This window comes from Muntiacus reevesi, chromosome 8, assembly GCF_963930625.1.
Source record: "Muntiacus reevesi chromosome 8, mMunRee1.1, whole genome shotgun sequence".
NCBI classification, from domain to species: domain Eukaryota; kingdom Metazoa; phylum Chordata; class Mammalia; order Artiodactyla; family Cervidae; genus Muntiacus; species Muntiacus reevesi.
The window spans coordinates 68879425-68898429 of NC_089256.1; the positions used below are offsets into that span (position 1 = coordinate 68879425).

The 19005-nt window shown below is 35.4% G+C and overlaps 1 protein-coding gene across 6 annotated transcripts in view; it reads right to left on the bottom strand.

Moving 5' to 3' along the window:
* NAALADL2 (N-acetylated alpha-linked acidic dipeptidase like 2) overlaps window positions 1-19005 on the bottom strand; it is a 1500734-nt gene that overhangs the window by 244324 nt on the left and 1237405 nt on the right. The gene's annotated exons all lie outside the window — the stretch shown is intronic.

Sequence of the window (19005 nt, forward strand, 5' to 3'; positions counted from 1 at the left end):
CCCTATCTATTTGCTATGAAGTGATGGGGCCAGATGCTAGGATCTTAGTTTCCTGAATGTTGAGCTTTAAGCCAACTTTTTCACTCTCTTCTTTCACTTTCATCAAGAGGCTCTTTGGTTCTTCCTCACTTTCTGCCACAAGGGTGGTGTCATCTGCCTATCTGAGGTTATTGATATTTCTCCCGGCAATCTTGATTCCAGCTTGTGCTTCATCCAGCCCAGTGTTTCTCATGATGTTCTATGCGTATAAGTTAAATAAGCAGGGTGGCAATATACAACCTTGAGTTACTCCTTTCCTGATTTGGAACCAGTCTGTTGTTCCATGTCCAGATCTAACTGTTGCTTCCTGACCTGCATACAGCTTTCTCAAGAGGCAGATCAGGTACTCTGGTATTCCCATCTCTTTAAGAATTTTCCACAGCTTGTGGTGATCTACACAGTCAAAGTCTTTGGCATAGTCAATGAAGCAGAAATAAATGTTTTTCGGGAACTCTCTTGCTTTTTCGATGATCCAACAGATGTTGGCAATTTGACCTCTGGTTTCTCTGCCTTTTCTAAAACCAGGTTGAAAATCTGGTTGTTCATTGTTGAAGCCTGGCTTGGAGAATTTTGAACATTACTTTACTAGGGTGTGAGATGAGCGCAATTGTGTGATAGTTTGAGTATTATTTGACGTTACCTTTCTTAGGGATTGGAATAAAAACTGACCTTTTCCAGTCCTGTGGCCACTGCTGAGCTTTCCAAATTTGCTGGCATATTGAGTGCAGCACTTTCACATTATCTTTTAGGATTTGAAATAGCTCAACTGGAATTCCATCACCTCCACTAGCTTTGTTCATAGTGATACTACCCAACCATGCTGGCACTCTAATCTTGAACTTCCAGCCTCCAGAACTTGAGAAATAAATTTCTGTTGTTTATAAGCCACTGAGTCTCTGATACTTGTTATAGCAGCTGAAATTGTTATAGCAGCTAAGACACTATCTCAATGCTCTTGTAGTTATTAACATTGTAAGAATATTATGAAATTATTATTATCTACATATAAGTTTTATTTGAAAATCTGAAGTAACTATAGTTATTTGTCTAGAAAAAATATGTCTTAGGACAGGATATAAATACTCATGGAGATAATAGATTAAAAAAACCAAGATGATAGATAGGTAAGTTTTTCAAATTTTATCATGGGATTAAATCTAGTCTATACCAACAATGACCACACAGTATAACAAATTTTATTTGAATTCTGTTAAAACTATTTATTAGATCAATCCAGCAGTAGAACAAATCACTTTGCAATCTATCAATGGTGGGAAATAAATTTAGGATGATATAGTTGATAGACTCAGAAATCATACAGATGAGAAGTGAAACCAACATAATTAAAAGCCTCTATCTGTTAAATAATTCTGTGATCAAGCATATTCTTCACTCCTTATTTTGAACAATATTATGATTTTTTTTAAGTTATTTAGTTGTTTGCTCTAGCACATATACATTTTTGGATAAGACCACTAACCAGCCAAAGAGCTTACCTATCAAGACTAATAGCTTATTTATCAAAACTTGTTTATGTTCCTTTCCTCATTTTGCTTGCCATTCTAAAATTAATTTTAGAAACTGCCCAGTTCCAACCAGCACACCACTTTTTAAGACCTGCCGTAAAACCACACAACTGAGGCTTAAAATAAATCATAAATGCTCTTTCCTAACCACTCCCCCCCCCCCCATTCTAAGAGACTACTAAGATTCTCTGTTATGGGTTGAATAACTCATATGTTGAAGTCCTAGCCTTTAGTACCTCAGAACATGGTCTGATTGGGAAATAATTAATAATTAATGCATATATAATTAAGTTAGAATGAGGTTATATTGGAGTGAAGTGGGTTCCTACCACAATATGATTAGTGTCATTATATAAAAAAGGAAATTTAGAGGCAAATTTGTACACAGGGAGTGAGACATGTGAACATGAAGGCAGAGATTGGAGCAATGTGTCCTCAAGCCAAAGAAGTGCAAAGAGTGCCCCCAAAGCACCAGAAGCTAGGCGGGAGACTTGGAACCGATTCTCTGTCACAGCCTCAGAAGAAACTAACCCTGATAACACCTTGAACTGTCAAGACAATATATTTATGTTGTTTAAGTCACTCAATCTCTAATGCTTTATTATTCAGGCCTAGGAAACCAATAAACTCAGTAAAGGTGGTATTCTTCTTTACTACAATAAGTATAATACATTTAATTTTGTCTATCAATTGGGTTTTGTTTTGGTATTTCGGGCAGTCAATATGGAATCAGGTTAAAATTTTGATTTGCCATAGTTCTGTGGCATCTTAATCTCTAAAGGATTAGTTACAGTAGCTAAGAAATTTTGGAGATTTACATACTTCACAGAGATGTTGTGAACAGTCAAAACCTGCTAATAGGAGACATTATGTTTATGGCATTGATGACATTGCTAAAAACAATACATATCATAATAATAATGATGATGAAAGTGGTAATGATGTGGTAGTGATTATGGTAGGATGCTGAACTAAAGGAAATCCAAAGACTCTATGATCCTCAGAGAAAGTGTACAATTTGCATGGAGATATCTTTGAATTGATTTTAGTGAAAATATGACATGGACAATTTGTGGCATTCATTGTCATTTAATAATTTAACTTGAAGTCCTTAAAAAGTTTGCCCCAAGAGTAGTTGTAAGTAAACTTCTTAAATTAATTTTATCTTATTAGTATATTTAAGACTTCATAAATAGTGCAAAATTAAAATACCAGCAAGCCTCAAACTGAATGATCCCATAAGAATATAAATTGGGAATTATAATTAATGAGGTTTTATTGAACTTTCAATTATTCAAAAGCAGAACATATTGATTTAAATCATCCATATGTCTTATTCTCTAATATAACTCCCTTCTCTATCTTGTTCCTTCACCTGCCTCTTATACAAGATTCATATCATTCTTTCTTTCTAGTGCATTTTTTAAATCATTTAAAAAAATTTGCTTCTAACACTTACTATATGTCAAGTTCTACACTAAATACAGAATATAGTCCTTAACCTCATGGAATTTAATTTAATGGGATTTGAATCCATAATAGATCAAACATCACTGTCTGAAAATATTAAGATACTACCATTCTTTTTCATGTATATATGAATGTAATAATCATCATTTATGAACACTTTTTTGCATATCCTGACATAAAAAGTAATGAAAAAAAATTTAAAATAGGATATATTCATTGTGAAAGTTTTCCCTGCTATCACATTAACTATGAATGACGACTGTTTGATGTTTGCTCCCATCTGTTGATGAAGAGGGGGAGGTAAAACACCCTTAACCATTTACAGAGCACTTCTGTTTAGAAAAGTTCATTGATAGACTGAAATGAAGAAATAAACCAAGATATGCAAAACTTACTTGTGTAGGTATGGAGATCATAGTAAAAACACTACATAAGAAGGGATAGTGATAAGAAAAGGCTATCCAGGATCTCATTTGAAATTCAGTTCTCCCCAGTTTCTAACTTAAACGTCCTTTCTGTAACATTTAACAATATTCAACATAACTTCCTTCTTTCAACTCTTGCCTAAAGTCCATGATTTGACTCTGCTATTTCTCTATGTATAATTTTCTACCTATAACTGGATTCTCTTTTCATTTTTGAACCTTTAATGTTTCTAGGTGGTCTGTACAGTCTTCTATTTTCACAGACTACCTAGGTGGTTTGGTCTACTTTTCTGGCTTCAACAACCAATCTCAGATTGATAGTTCCCAAAATTTAGCTAAATTCTTGTTTTTAGCTCATCATTTTTTTCTGCAAGATCTTTCAGACACATCAACTCATAGTCCCAATCATGAGCATATGTTCCTCCAATGTCACCTTCATTTCTTATCTCGGATAATAGCATAATACCCACATTTTGCCCAAATGTTAAATTGTATGCTATACCTGATTTCAATTTGTTTCACCCTTAGTACCTCAGAACTGCACTAGCCAATTTCCTTCTAATCCATAGGTTTAGACAATTCTCTATAAGTTCTTATTTGCTGCCATAATACAGTTACTTATTACTTCCACCCAAACTATGGTCCTTGTCTGTAGATGCAAGTCCAAATTCATTAATATATTTCACAACCTATCTTCTTTCATCTTTAAACAAGTCTTTCTTTCCCATAAGCTCATTTGCATGATTTCCATACAGCTGCTGGTTAAATCACAGCAGTTGATTTATCCAACCTTAAATCTATCCTTACCTTCACTATCTCTGTCACATTGTGCCATTTCTTCAGCCTGAAGTGTTTTTTCTTTCTTTTTCTTTATCTGTTTATCAGGTTTCTTTCTATAATTGTTTTTCTTGATCCTTGAAAACCCATCAGAATTCATATTTTTTCCTGTCATCTTTTCCTATCATTTTGTATTTGATTTTTACTTATCATTTATTATATTTTTGTTATAGTTCTGTTTTTATCACTATGACACAAGCCTTTTAAGACTAGAGATTCTTTTCTTATTAAAATAGTCTAAAACTGTCAGGCAAACTTGAGTAATTAATCTCTCAAAATTTTCCTCTACAAAGTTGAAATGTAAATATATTTGCCCTCCTAATCCGAGAAAGTTCATGTCAGGATCAAGCAAAATAAGAAGTCATATAAATATTCAGTAAGGAGAAAAGGACTACACTAATACTGGATGGTTTTTTATTTTTATCATGCTTGCCAGGAATTGCTTTTCTGTATAACCAAGAGTCAGAGTTTTGAAATTTAAACTACTAAAATTTTGCATTTGCATACTAAATAGCATCACTGACTCATTCCACATGAATTTGAGCAAACTCTGGGAGAGAGTGAAGGACAAAGGTGCCTGGTGTACTGGAGTCCATGGTGTTGCAAAGAATCGGACATGATTTAGTGACTGAACAACGACAACATACATATATTCGCTCCTTGTTGAGCCTCCCTCCCGTGGCCCCATTCCAGCTCTCTAGGCCATCACAGAGTCCGGAGCTGAGCTCCCTCTGTTACACAGCAGATTCCCACTAGTCATCTATCTTACACATGGTGGTATATGTCAATATGTCAATAACTCATCCCCCACCCTGCTTCTCCAGCAGTGTCCACAAGTTCATTCTCCTCGCCTGTGTTTCTATTTCTGCCATGCAAATAGGTTCAGCAGTAGCACTGAGATTTTTACTGGCATTAAACAAGATGCACAGCCCAGCACCTGGCACACGGTGCAACAAAAGAGCCATTCTTCCCAGCCTCTACTCTCTTGATATTCTCGTGACTAGATTTCCTTTTCTTGTTTCCTTCCCTTTATGAAGATAGTGAAGGACAAAGGAGCCTGGCATACTGTAGTCCATGGGGTCATGAGCTGTACATGAATTAATGACTCAACAACAACAAAACAACAAAAATGTGGAACTTTTCTTTTAAAGTCTACAGTTGCTAAAGTTTGAAAACTGTTTCTGTAGGTGATAGGAAATCCTTGGAGGGTTTTGTAGAGAGTAAGTGATATTTTCAAGTGTGCATTCAGGATAGGGACACACTGATATATATGTGGGGGATAGATTTAAGAGAGAAATTGTGGAAACAGGGAGTACAGACAGAAGGCTATTGCAGTAATAAAGTGAGAAAGAGTCAGAGGTTAAGCCAGGACAGTGGAAAGAGAAATAGAGAGGAATAGATATGTTTGATAAATGTTTGAGATAAAATTGGTAATACTTTTCAGTTAATTGGATTAGAAACCTTAAAAAGGAGTCAAGATTGCAAGTATTTCTAGATTTGATAACATGAGTGATAAACATTGGAGGTGATGTGTTGGTGAATATCCGTATGATGTTACCCAGTAAACGAGTGATTGTATCATTCAAGACCAATTTGGTCCAAGACTAAATTGTGAACGAAAGATGAAAATACTTTGAGAAGCATGTACATGGTAATTAAAATGTAAAGTGGACCACATGTAGCCTTAGAAGTATACTGAGTGTAGCCACAGATATCTGAATGACAATTGACATTGATTGTCAGTGGCATCTCTGAATGACATTGATATTTAAGGGATGGAAGAATAAAAAGAAGACCCATGAAGACATTATAGATGGAATCATCAGAGATATGTAAAGATAACCATGTGAGTGTGAGTTCATGGGAGTCAAAAAGATAAAGACTGCTTAGGAAGTAATAATCTATAATCAATGCTTCAAAGGATGTGAAGAAATACAGTTAAGTAAAAATTATTAATTGAAAATAGAATTTCAGAGACTCCTGGTGTTCTTTGGTGGTGGTGGCGGGGTGGGTTTCTCTGTGGATTCATGAATACAGGAGACAATGCAATCAGTTGAAGGAATAAATGTCAGAAGGAAAAAAAAGAATTATCAGCTATGAACTAACTACATTATTCTCTCTGGAAAATAAAATTAGTCTGAAAAGTTGGAAAAACTGACCAGTAACTCTAGAGAGTAAACAAATCAAGGAAGCATTTATTTGTTGTGTTTTAGACATGACTAAGGTGGATATATTTTTAATTTAAGAGAAAGCATGCAGAAGATAGAGATTTTTTTAAATGCCAGAAAATTTTGGGGAAATAAACAGATCACAGTCTTAAAGGAAAGGAATTCAAAGCTCACTAAAATTATCCAGAAATTAGAATTGTTAGTATAAAGCCAATGGTTAAAAAAAAGATGAAACGAGGGCAGGTTATACATATAGTGGAAGACAATGTTAGCATGCATACAGAGATGAAGAAAATTAAAAAAAAAAAAACCCTCAAATTTTATGTATAATTCAATTTTAACCTGAATTGAATTGACTAAACTTTAACTCACTACCGTGCTAAAATATACCCTCTGCAATTTTTATCCAGAAATAGCCATTTAAAATATTTAGTCCATGTAGATTTAGTGGGTGTTGAACTAGACAAAATCATTGTGCACACACTTTAAAATATATATATATATATAATTGGCAGTTAATAAGCATGACCTGGAATTAAAAAGATAGCATCAGCACTTTCTCTGTATAGTAGCACCCTATACATAACCACCTAATTTAATCCACACACTTACCTTTAAGGTAGAAACTAGTGTTACTCTCTCTTTACAAGTGGAATGGACAACCAGTGAATTTCAGACATTAGCACAAGATTGTACCATAAATAAATGGTAGAGCTAGATTTAAACCCATGTTTCCCCAACTCCATAGCCCACATTTCCATTCCTATGCCATACACTTCCTCCTCATTGCCAAAGTTCCTCCAGTCTAAGGTTCTGTGAGTTTGCACTTAAGTAAGAAAAGTTGTTTCCCTCACTTCTTGTTCCAATCTCCTCCAAGTCCAAGTCTACTCTGTAAGCAGCATAAACACTATGCACAGTTTAAAGGATATAATCAAAGACTCCCTGCTTAAACTAAATAAAGTTGATTCTAAAAAGTCCTATGTACACCTCATTCATTGCAATATTCTCTTTTCTGCAATCAGAGAATATACACATCAATACTTAAATTTAATATATGAAATTAAAACACTTGCTAGCTTTGAATGGCACTGACATTTAAACATTCATAACATGCTGGGCTGACAAAAAAGGTAATTAGAGCCATAATTTTTGAAATATAGCATTCACCATTCACATCATTATTCAAAGTAAAACAGACCTGAAATAATGCGGAGTCTAAATAGAAGTGTAACAATCCAAAGGTCAAATGTGGAACATCAGGACACTTTTTTTTAATTCATTTTTTTTAAAATTTCAATTATTTTTTTAAGTCCTTAGATGATCCATAGCATTGGCTTTATTGAAAATATTCAAGGCACCTTCATAGTTCTATTCATATTGATTTAGCATCCTAATTTGAGACTTGAATCAGACATTAGCAATCTTAATTCAACCCTAATATAAAAAGCGAAACTTGGAAAATTCAAGTGATTAAATAATTTTTACAAAGTCACAAAATATCTATTACAAAACCACCACTAAAATTTGGCTCTGTGTGTTTTGTAAGCATTTTGCCTTTGCTTGTAAAGTACTTTTGAATGGGGATGATAATTGTAACACGAGTCTTAAAATGTGAATTTTTTCATTTAATTCATATTTATTTTTGGTATTGAAGTTCTTATATGTCAACAAAATACTTTTATGGGACCTGGTTTTCATATTTTAGACTTTCTTCAAGCTCACCTGCTTTACATATTTTGCCTTCTTTCCTCTCTTAATCATTAAATGTGTGCCTATTTTACCTATTAATTAATACAGACTATGGATCATGCACAAGCTGGAATCAAGATTGCCGGGAGAAATATCAATAACCTCAGATATGCAGATGACACCACCCTTATGGCAGACAGTGAAGAGGAACTAAAAAGCCTCTTGATGAAAGGGACAGAGGAGAGTGAAAAAGTTGGCTTAAAGCTTAACATTCAGAAAACTAAGATCATGGCATCTGGTCCCATCACCTCATGGGAAATAGATGGGGAGAAAGTGGAAACAGTGGCAGACTTTATTTTTTGAGCTCCAAAATCACTGCAGATGATGATTGCAGCCATGAAATTAAAAGACACTTACTTCTTGGAAGGAAAGTTATGACCAACCTAAATAGCATATTGAAAAGCAGAGACATTACTTTGCCAACAAAGGTCTATCTGGTCCAGGCTATGGCTTTTCCAGTGGTCATGTATGGATATGAGAGTTGGACTGTGAAGAAAGCTGAGTGCCAAAAAATTGATGCCTTTGAAATGTGGTGTTGGAGAAGACTCTTGAAATTCCCTTGGACTACAAGGAGATCCAACCAGTCCATCCTAAAGGAGATCAGTCCTGTGTGTTCATTGGAAGGACTGATGCTAAAGCTGAAACTCCAATACTTTGGCCACCTCATGTGACGAGTTGACTCATTGAAAAAGACCCTGATGCTGGGAGGGATTGGGGGCAGGAGGAGAAGGGGACAACAGAGGATGAGACGGCTGGATGGCATCACCAACTCCACGGACATGAGTTCGAGTAAACTCTGGGAGTTGGTGATGGACAGGGAGGCCTGGTGTGCTGCGATTCATGGGGTCGCAAACAGTCGGACATGACTGAGCGACTGAACTGACTGATTGACTGATGAATCGTTAATTAAATAGTCTGTGCTTACATTTTATTTGGTTTTGTTATTCAGGTCATACCTGAAGGCAGGGAACACTAAGCTACAGCAATAAAGAGCCAAATAATAAAAGGTGCTCCAAGCAGAGTATTTCACAAATTAAGGCATTGTTATAATAAATACCTTAGATTATATCTTGATGCTAAATAATATGTTGATGATAAATAGTTAAGAATTAAGACTAAGTGCATGTGGTAGTGGTTATTTAGTCACTAAGACGCCTCTGACTCTTGCAACCCCATGGGCTACAGCCCACCAGGCTCCTCTGTCCATGGGATTTCCCAGGCAAGAATACTGGAGTGGGTTGACATTTCCTAAGTGTATGGAGAGGGAAAACTATTTTCTTAATAAACATTAATTATTCCATTTGGTAAAACAAAATGGTGTTTGCTGCTTCCAGATCTGTGCTGTCATTATGGATAGAAGAACATGTGACAATCCCACATTAAGAGCAGGCTCATTGGGAAGAACACTGCAAAGTTTGTATTAAAAAGTTAATGAGAAATAACTAGATCCAAAGTACGATTTATCAGCCCTACAATGTCTAGGATCTCTATGAAGAGTTGCTATTAACTCTATGAGAGGCTACCCTGGTAGCTCAGCAGTAAAGAATCCTGCAGCCAACGCCAGAGATATGAGTTCAGTCCCTGGGTTGGCAAGATCTCCTGCAGAAGGAAATGGCAACCCATCCCAGTATTCTTGCCTGGGAAATCCCATGGTCTAATAGGTTACTGTCCATGGGGTCACAAAGGGTCAGACAAGACTTAGTGACCAAACAACAACAAATTAACACTGTAAATGAGTTATAAGAAATAACTCATCTCTTTCTACATCCTATCCCTAAACTTCCATTAGAATTCTTTTGTTTCTTGTTTATCTTCAGCAAAGTAAGAGGGAGGAGCAATCAACTTGCTGATACTTGCTGTCACTCCACAGAGGCACCAATGCAGCATCGTTTCACAGTAGGAAGGAAAAATTATATATTATTATATATTGTTATATTTTCTATTCACTTCTAGTCAAGAGTTCTCTGCTCTGATGCCCTATTGTACATACTTTCAAAAAATAAATATAATACAATATCAGTTTATAAAACAGAAAGATGTCTGAAAAATCAACAGCAGGCTCTTCACTGTCCATATCTATAATTAGTGACTTCTGCATCCTGTGTTCATTCCCTGTGACTTCTTTAGGTGATTCCTTTCCCGCCTCTTCTAGCTTTTTCATTATGGCTACATAACTCAATATTTCTGCCTCTCATCTTTATGTGACCTTGACCTCTGTGTGTCTTCTCTTTTGTCTGTGATAGAGATACTCGCCATTGGGTTGAGGGCTCAACCAAATAATTCCAGATGATTTTATATCAATCCCATAGTTCAGTTGCATCTGTGCAGATTCCTTTCTTCATAAATGGTCACATTCACAGGTCCTAGGTATATATGGTTTTGAGGACCACTTCACCATATTACTATTGCTATTCTCTTGTCTTCAATGTGAGTTCTATACTGAAGCAATGGATGGTGTTTCTAACACAAGATCTCAAGGTTTCCATTCTAATTCAGACTTCATTCTTGCTCCTCCTCTTTTCAAGAACAACCATAAAATTGAAGGATTTATACATCTGTGAAATAACTTCAGGTGAGGCTCACACTGAAACTGTTCTAATTTAGTGATCATAAATTAGCTACAAATTAAAGGAGTTATCTGGTTAGGAAAGTGTTTATATAGATATGTAAGTGTGTGTGAGCTCTCAGTCACTAAGTCATATATGACTCTGCGGCCTCCTGGATTGTAGCCCTCCAATCTCCTCTATCCATGGGATTTCCCAGGCAAGAATACTGAATAATTCAGATTCTCAAGAATCGAGTGGTCAATTTCTCGATCTCCCGATCCAGGGATCAAACTTGCGTCTCCTCCTATGGCAGGCAGATTTTTTACCACTGAGACCCCTGGGAAGCCCTTATACAGATACACAATTGTCAAAATATATTTTAAGTGTGCATTTTATTTTGTATAAATTTTATCTTAAAGGAAAGCTGCCTACATAGATAAGGGACATTTTTATCATCTTAAAGAAATGTTTTCTTGCCTTTCTTCTAGTAAATTGTGAAATATTATAAAATTGTTCATAACATCATCTTTTAATCATTTTAATAGGGTCTGAGGTTATGTCTCTTCTTTAATCCATCATGCTGCTAATTTTTGTATCATTTCTTGATATTTATAATCATTTAAAATTCTTTACAATCATTTAAAATTCTGACTATTGTCATCTTACCTCTATTATTTCTTAAAAATATATTCCACATTTTAAAGTTTTCTGCTGCTTGAACACACTTTTTAAAAAAAATATGTAGCCACAGTTATTTAAGATCAGAAAAGTGGTGTTATCACTACCCTTATCTTATAAATAAGTACTGAGATTCAGAGAAGTTACCTATCTAGATTCTGCTAGTGAGTGGTACAACCTAGATTGGAGTTCAGATCTTCATCTTCAGTCTGCTACTGCTACATTTCATACCCCTGCATTTCAAATGCCCATGTCAAGGTAGACTAGCAGTCAGCCTTAGATATTAAAGAAGATACAATAGAAATTGCAAGGCAAAAATAAGAAGTGTTTGGTTTAGTAGAAAACTAAATTGAATAGAGATAATTTAAGGTTTAAAAATTCATGATAAAGTTCTACACATAAATCATCTGCTGTTGAACTGTTTTATTGTACTGTTTTATAGTACTTGTTGAGTGAACAGAGCCACAGACAATCTCCTTTACTTAGTTTTCTTGTCTCTACCATTTCCAAGGCTAAGCTAAATGAATATTTTATATATCTGGCTTTTATTAGGGACATGAATTAAGTATTTCCTAGTACACATAGAAAAGGGAGGTAAAGGTCATGTATAGCCTCAAAAATAACACTTTATGAATTCAAAAATTGTTACTGAATAATACCAGAAAATTTCAAGGAGTTATAGAACAAACATGTTTATACACCATATTTTCATCTTCAATTCTCCTGAAACTGAAACTTAAAATAAAATCTTAAAGCTTTAAGTGTGTAAGAGGAATATTAAAACAAAGCCTATCTAGAGAACTGTGAATTCAATAATGGTGATTTTGGTAGTATCATTTACTGAGTGCCTGCTATGTATTGTATTGTCAGGAAGTGAATGCTCATGTATTTTTGCATGGCTAGGATTTACTGAGCAAATTTTACTGGAACTTGTATTAAGTGACAAGCCTCAGAAGTGAAATAATTACTAAATAGTGAAAGAAACCTGAAGAGATTCACCTTTCTGGAAGTATGTGTCTACTCTTTTAAGGGAATAAAACCCATAACCCTGGGAATATACTATTATATGACATTCATAACATTACAAAACGTATGTAATACATCTCAGTGGGAATCCATTGAGTTGAAATAAATGGCAGCTTCTATTTTTTCGTGTTTGTTTGTTTTGTTTTGTCTTAAGGTACTTAACTGGTAAATTTAAAGTTGGCATTCTCTTAGACGCGTGGGAGGGAGACTCCAGAAGGAAGGGGTATCTGTGCACTTAGAGCTGGCCCATACTCTTGCACAAGCAGAAACGAACATAACATTGCAAAGCAGTTATACACCAATTAAAAATAAATTTTAAAAAAAAGAGTTTTTTTAGAAATGCAGAAGTGCTGGTCCCTCTCTAGTCCCTAAATCAGAACCTGTATTTTAGAAAGAACTCCAAGTAATTTTTATGCACACATGAAAATCTGACATGTACTGGTCAAAATAAGAAAAAACTCAGGAAGCATAACAGTGGATTTGACTGCATCTTGACTTGAAACTATCAGTTGCAAGAGATATTTGGGGGACAACTAAGGAAATCTGAATGTAGATTGCTAGATTACAGGAAGAAATTATGATTATTCTGTTTGGTATGATAATGGTGCTGTGATTTTGTAGGAAAGTGTCCTGAAAATTTTAGGGATACATACTTAAGTATTTAGGAGTGAAATCTCATGTCTGTATTTTACTTCAAAGTATTTCAGCAAGAAAAAATAGTGGATGAAGCAGATATATATCAAAATATTGTGTGTGTTATGTGTTAGTCGCTCAGTTGTGTCTGACTCTTTGTGACCCCATGGACTGTAGCCCACCAGGCTCCTTTGTCCATGGGATTCTCCAGGCAAGAATACTGAATGGGTTGCCTCTCCCTTCTCCAGGGGAATCTCCCTGACCCAGGGATATAGAAGCCAGGTCTCTCACAGTGGAGGCAAATTCTTTGTCACTGAGCCACCAGGGAAGCACATCTAGCAAAACGTTAGCAACTGTTAAATGTAGGTGATGGATATGCAAGTGTCCATTATGAAAAATTTGTGTAATAAAAATTAGAAATAAAAAAATTAAGTTGGCAGAGTCTCAACATGTTTTTTTATGATTAATATCATTTATCCTAAAAATATTTTAATCTGAGAAATACTGATTATATGTTATGGGCTCTTTTATCATGTGAGTTTTAGAGATTAAAATGTTGATTTTCAGTACGATTATTCAATTTTTCTGAGTACCTTGTGTGAGAACTGAAATCTCACTATGGTCAACTGACTCTTAAACATGCAATTATATTTAAAACACTATATCAGATCAGACAATTCTACTATTTCAATAATATACAGCCTAAGAAGCTTAGTAGGCACATTCACTACTTCAAAACAATAATTAAACTACTTATGTGAAACACTTTTCTACAGAAGTAATACCTACACAGCAATATGTCAAGATAATACAGATTTTCTGATTGGTAGGAAGCTTACCAGAATTTTCAATATATATGCTAAATACTGCTTAGCAGAAGGTCAGAACACCCTCGGCATTTGAATATAATCTGATCATGAAAGAGAACTTGTAATTTAAGCCAGAGTTTCTAAACATTTTAAAACCAAGTACCACTTAAAAATAAATATTAAATATCTTGACTGTTTCAAAGATTCTGTTGCTTTCTCTGTGTGGGTCAAGTATTAAGGAGTGATGTGGAGAAGTTACACTACCCTTGAGAATCACTGGTAAGCAAAAGATACATGCTTATACATAGATTTTTACTCAAAGTGAAAAAAATATCTATAGATAGTTATACTATAAAATATAGGAAGTTATGTCAATCCTTGAGTTATATAACAGACATTGAAAAAGATGTTTTATGTATTATGAATAATCCTAGTATAGGACACAGCAAACATTATTTCAGCTAGGGCTTCCCAGATGGAGCTGGTGGTAAAGAATCTGCCTGCCAATGCAGGAGAGACAAGAGATGCAGGGTCTGGAAGATCGCCTGGAGGAGGAAATGACACCTACTCCACTAGCTCAGTCAGTACAGAATCCGCCTGCAATGCAGGGGACCTAGGTTCAATCCCTGGGTGAGGAAGATCCCCTGGAGAAGGACATAGCAACCCACTCCATATTCTTGCCTGGAGGACTCCAGTACAGAGGAGACCAACAGGCTACAGTCCATGGAGTCGCAAGAGTAGGACATGACTTAGCGACTAAATCACCACCATCCATATTCTTTGCTTGGAAAATTCCATGTACAGAGAAGCCTGGTGGGCTACAGTCCATGGATCATGAATAGTTGGATGTGGCTAAGTGACTGAGTACAGCACAGCACAGTTCTCATAAAATTCCTATCAAGTAGATACTATCATTATTCCACTTAATAGATGAAGAAAAATCTCTTATCCAAGGAGTAAAGCTGAGAAATGAACCCAGGCAATATCTGCTCTCTTATCTTTTCTCTTATAGGCATATAAAACACACTGCCTATAAAATATAATATAGTATTGACTTATATTGTTTTGAGAGACTTTACAGATAAGAAAAAATGAAATCCATGTTCATCTTGTATACATTGCATAAATGAATAAAATATACATATGTATGTAATGTAATTTAAAATCTTCCCATGCCCTGAACTTCTCTTACCCTGTAAATTCATCTCTTAAGTAATTTTCAAATTACTATTCTATCATATTTTAATTTTTAGATAGGATATATGAAACAAAAACTTTCCTAAATATTTTGGATCCTTATACTAAGTTAGACACTAAAAATTTTGTCTCCATTTTTGCATGAAGTTTAAATAACCTCAGACTAAAAGAGGCAATACCATAACCTCAAGTAATTGAATGTTTAGCTGAGCAATCTGTTCTTTTCAGCTTGCAGACATAGATGGTTCTCTTAAACATCATTTGCACTTATAGGTGATTATAAATTTCATAGTCACTTAGCTGGAGTCCTGGAGCAAGTTCCAGGAGGAGCTGCTATGGATGAAGGAAAGGCACACACAGGACTCAGAACAGCAACTATTTATCAGCTCTTCTAACACTTATTTCAGATGTAACTGGCTCAGCTCTCCTTGTGCAGGCTGACTCCACCTGGGGGTAGGGTATGGCAGCCAATGGCGCTGTAACACAATTAACATCCTGAGTATCACTGAGAATTCAAGACATACAAAAACTGAGTTGCAAGATAGAAAAAGAAAAATTGGTACTTGCAGATCTTGGAGGGAAAGAAGTTTTCTCAGTAGTGAAGAATCCAGACTTGAATATGGTCTTTAGTAAAACCTGGTCTCCTGGTAAGGACTTGAGTCAATTTAACAACATAATTTCTTGGAGGTCAGAGCCTGTTAGCCTCCTGAAAAGTTTTCTGTTGAACAGTCAGTCAGTGCTTTTCTCAGAGCTGTTATTTAATCAACTATGAAAGAAATAAGGGATTTAAAGGTCTTAGAGTTAAGGGCAAAAGAATCTAAACATCAGGTTAAGAAGAAACAAATACATTATTCAAATCCTGGGAGAGATACTGTGGTCCTTCAAAGTCCCTTTGCTAGAAATAGGAAGAGATTACCTTTATAGTCATGACCTCATGTTCCATAATCTGGGTGAAAACACCTGGGGAAATTAAACCTGGAACATTAGCCTATCTGAAATTTTGTGATTCATTCTATTTCTCTTATTATTAGTTTAAAATCTTTCCGTGTGTGTGTCAAATACTAAGTCCAATGTAGGTTAAATAGTGGAAAAGCCAGAGAGGCTCAATGCAGGAAATGATTAGCTATTTAAAGCTCTCCAATCTGTCTTCCTACTTCCCCTTTTTCTAGCCCACATCTTTGGTCTTTCATTTAACATATGATTGACTTCACATTAATACAGTCAGATAACCCTGGGCAAATTACGTATTTCTATTCCTGTTACTACTTGATAAAGGCTTAATGAAAGTCTTTATTTCCTTATGTATCCCAGGGAGCACAGGTAGATTTAATTTCAAGGACTGAAAATGATTTTTGGAATATCTTTAGTTTGAGGCAATGTTTCTCTTTAGCTACACATATTCATTTTAATCATTCAACCCATTTATTCATTTGGAAATCAATAAAGACACCAGATTAATTCTATTAATTCACTAAAGCAAAAATCCTATTTAATTGAATAAATAAATGTTAAAGAAAAGATATTTTATTAGCCCCAGTGGATTAAACATGTATGCTACATTTGTCTCTTAATAATCTCTGAAGATGATTCTAAGCTTGAATTCAAAATATATCCAACCTTCAACACAAAACAGACCTTTTCCTTTTTGATTAAAGTATAGAGAAAGAAAATATGCTTTTGGTTGATTTCTGATAACATCTTTTCTTAATTTTCATTTGAGAATAATCGGTTATCTTGATTCCCCTCCTCCTTCATCCTCATTCAAAGACAGTGAAATTAAAAAGACATTGATGTTCTCCTTTTCAAAAAATGGATCACTTACGATTCAGATTCTATTGGACATTAAAATTCCAGACTTAAGACTAATTGCTTCCTTTCTTATTAATTTGGACCCAATTTTCAGCTGCCCTCAGGTCACTCAATGGTAATTAATTGATTTATGAATCAACTGAAGAGGAATTCAGATTGCAAAATAAAAAGAGAGAGAGAGAGAAACTGTTTTTCTTTAAATTTATGATCAGCATTTTTTAAATGACTCAATTCTAAGTTTTTATAGTCATAATTAAGCATAGTTCACATTTGTAAGTTATTTTTAGAGAAGTTGAATGTTCAAATTTAATTTCTATTTTATATTATTTATTATTTGCCTTGGAGTAAGAGTTTTAATCAAAGTACACATACACTGACTAATTAGTAAGTTATTCCACTGTGATTTGATAGAATAACTGAATGTGAAGGGCTACAGTAATTCTCACTAACCTCTCAATACAGGCAGCGTGGTAAACCAGTCTACATAGGAATTTTGAACATAGGTTTGAATTTTGACTCTCTTACTTACTATGGTGACTTTGAACAGGAACTTCAGTTCTCTGACACTGCTTCTTATGAGTATTTTGGAATTAATATAATGCACACAGAATGATGACACCACCCTTATGGCAGAAAGTGAAGAGGAACTAAAGAGCCTCTCGATGAAAGTGAAAGAGGAGAGTGAAAAAGTTGGCTTAAAGCTCAACATTCAGGAAACTAAGATCATGGCATCCAGTCCCATCACTTCACGGCAAATAGATGGGGAAACTGGAAATAGTGACTGACTATTTTTCTGGGCTCCAAAATCACTGCAGATCGTGATTGCAGCCATGCAATTAAAAGATGCTTACTTCTTAGAAGGAAAGTTATGACCAACCTAGATAGCATATTAAAAAACAGAGACATTACTTTCCCAAAAAAGGTCCATCTAGTAAAGGCTATGGTTTTTCCAGTGGTCATGTATGGATGTGAGAGTTGGACTATAAAGAAAGCTGAGCACCAAAGAATTGATGGTTTTGAACTGTGGTGTTAGAGATGACTCTTGAGACTCCCTTGGACTGCAAGGGGAGCCAATGAGTCCATCCTAAAGGAGATCAGTCCTGGGTGTTCATTGGAAGGACTGATGTTGAAGCTGAAACTCCAATACTTTGTCCACCTGAAGTGAAGAGCTGACTCATTTGAAAAGACTCTGATGCTGGGAAAGATTGAGGGCAGGAGGAGAAGGGGACAACAGAGGATGAGATGGCATGATGGCATCACCGACTCAATGGATATGGGTTTGGGTAAACTCCGGGAGTTGGTGTTGGACAGGGAGGCCTGGCGTGCTGCAGTTCATGGGGTTGCAAAGGGTCAGACACAACTGAGTGACTAAACTGAACATAGAATATCACTGTATACTGTTATTGTAGTTATGTATTAATACTTAATATCAAAGGAGAAAAGGGAAGATATACCCATTTGAATGCAGAGTTCCAAAGAATAGCAAGGAGAGATAAGAAAGCCTTTCTCAGTGATAAATGCAAAGAAATAGAGGGAAAAAATAGAATGGGGAAGACTAGAGATCTCTTCAAGAAAATTAGAGATTCCAAGGGAACATTTCATGTGCAAAGATGGTCACAATAAAGGATGGAAATTGTGTGACCCTAACAGAAGCAAAAGATATTAAGAAGAGGTGGCAAGAATACACAGACAGAACTATACAAAAAAAGATCTTCATGACTCAGATAACCACGAGGGTGTGATCACTCACCTAGAGTCAGACATCCTGGAATGTGAAGTCAAGTGAACTTTAGGAAGCATCACTATGAACAAAGCTAGTGGAGATGATGGAAGTCCAGTTGAGCTATTTCAAATCCTAAAAGATGATGTTGCGAAAGTGCTGCACTCAATATGCCAGCAAATCTGGAAAACTCAACAGTGGCTACAGGACTGGAAAAGATCAGTTTTCATCCTAATCCCAAAGAAAGGCAATGCCAAAGAATTTTCAAACTATTGAACAATTGCAGTCATCTCACACACTAGCAAAGTAATGCTCAAAATTCTCCAAGCCAGGCTTTAACAGTAAGTGAACTGTGAACTTCCAGTTCTTGAAG